This window comes from Penaeus monodon, chromosome 2, assembly GCF_015228065.2.
Source record: "Penaeus monodon isolate SGIC_2016 chromosome 2, NSTDA_Pmon_1, whole genome shotgun sequence".
Taxonomy (NCBI): Eukaryota; Metazoa; Arthropoda; class Malacostraca; order Decapoda; family Penaeidae; genus Penaeus; species Penaeus monodon.
The window spans coordinates 24,646,646-24,648,981 of record NC_051387.1 but is presented as its reverse complement, the minus strand read 5'-3'; positions in this window follow the sequence as shown (position 1 = coordinate 24,648,981).

Below are 2,336 nucleotides of genomic sequence, written 5' to 3'. Positions count from 1 at the left end.
TTTCTTGTCTTCCCACAGTCTTTTCCTCCTTATTCTTTGTTCCCGTATTTCTTGTCTTAAGTTTTCATATTATTTCTTTCCTCTCTTTCAATTACCCTTCATCTCTTTCGTCTTCTCCCCTACACCTTTCGTATCTTCTTTTCTCTCGTCTTCCCCTTTCCTTTTTCGAACTCTCCTCCTCCACTACTTCAATTTTCTCCGTCCCATCCTTTAGCCCTCTTCTCACGTTCCATTCTCCCATTCATCACCCCTTTCCTTGCTTTTCCCCTTCCTTCCTTCCTCCCTTCTGTTTTCACTATTTCCATCCTTCCGTTTTTAACTTTCCTGTCTCCTTCTCCTTACTTCTCCACCTCCTCCTTCCTTTCATCTCTAATTTTCTATTAATTTTCCTGTTTCCCTCTCTTTTCTTCCTCATGCGCTTTCTCCCCTCTTCTTCCCCATGAAGGCCGCAGTAGGGCTTTGCATGTTAGAACAGAGAACACTGCAATAAAAATCTTGTTGACTGCGCTGGTGTCCCAGCAAAGAGTTTTATGAGAGTCAGCGCTTAACGGCTTTTGGAAAACTCTCGGTTATCGCCAAATCAATCATTTAGCTGTTTTTTATTACGGTCATTGTTACTACTGTCAGTAATGATTATGATAAGAAGAAGAAAGATGAAAATAAAGTTGATCGTAATAACAATAATGCTGATGATGGTGATGATAACAATAGCGATAAGAATGATAATGGTAATAGTAGAATTATGGTAAAGATAATGATGATAGTAATAGTAATAATGATGATATTGACGATAATGATACCAGTGATAATACTGATAATGATAATAACAATAGTAGTATTAGTAATGGAGATAATAATAATGATGGTACTAATGATAATGATAATATTAATGGTACAATAATAATAAATAATAAGATAATAATAATAATGGTGATAGCGATTATAACAACAATAGGAAAAAATAAGAAAGCATTGCCCAAACCCACAAGGAGAATAACAAAGATAATGATAATAGTAATAATAATAATGATAATAATCATTATAATGGTAAAAACGTTAACAATAAATATAATGTTTATCATTCTAATCATTTTTTTTTTTACTATTGTCAGCATTATTATTAGCAATAGTTGTGATAGTATTATTATATTATCATCTTTATAGTTATCGTCATCATTTTTGTTCTTGCCCTTGTCATTGTTATTATAATGATTCCAGATTTTGACCCGGAATCTGTGCGTTCCAGCCCGGCCGCAGCCAAAGCGAATATTCGATATAAGGGGACAACCCCTATTCCGGAGCCGCATTGCCATCTCACGCTTGGTCTGCAGCGCCCGGAACTCAGCTGCTCCAGAGCCTTCGTTGGCGCCCTCCTCGCGAAACGCTGCAAACACGTTCCTCGACGCTACAATGGTTTTGGCCCATCCTTTAGCACAGCTTTCATGGCTCAAGCACTAACACAATCCTTCTAACCATAGTGCCATCGCCGAATGGCATCACCCAACTTGCAACAGAGTGCTGCAGTGCGAGACGTGAGGCGAGGCGTAATCTCTAGTCCGGAGTGGCGGGTCAAGGCAGTCAAGAGGCGGTAGCTTTGGTGTCAGATCAGTGCCAACCTGCTGACCTGTGTGGGTGTTTGTTCATCGAGTAAAGATTGATGGCTTCTATGTATGCGTATAACATTTTATGTTTGTTTATGTGTATCATCTCTCCGGCATGCTATCACGTGTGGGTCTTGATTCATAAGTGTGTATTGTTAGCTTAAATTAAGATGTACACGACTGTATTAATCAGTCTTCAGCGCGTGTTAGTGTTTGATTAAGAACACTAATTATGGCGAACGAAAAATATACATGTTTGCAATGAAAATATGCCATGTAGCTTGTGTTCTATATAAGTATATGGAGGTTGTCAAGAGAGCATTTTGTAGGTGTATGTATGCCTTGTACTTGTATGAAAATGGAACATTATGGTCTTTTGATATTCATATTTGAAGATTAAACTTGTTATTGTGACAGGATCATTCTGTGCTTCGTGCATACTCTAATTAGTAAATATTTTTCCTTCCTTCGATTTCTTCCTTGTCTTCATTTTCTCCCTGACTAATTGCTTCATTCTCCTTTCCTTTCTGTCTTTTTCACTTGAGCATTAGTTTTCGACGAAGTCTTCTTAATTTTCTTACTCAGCGCTCACTTGCACATTGAGACAACTGAGAATGTAATAACTGGGAAGGTACGACATGAATAAGGAGTTAGGCCACTTAATCCACTTTTATCGTTACTTATTTATTTGAGATAACACCTAGGCCTAAAACATTCTGAATGTTAGGCTTGAAA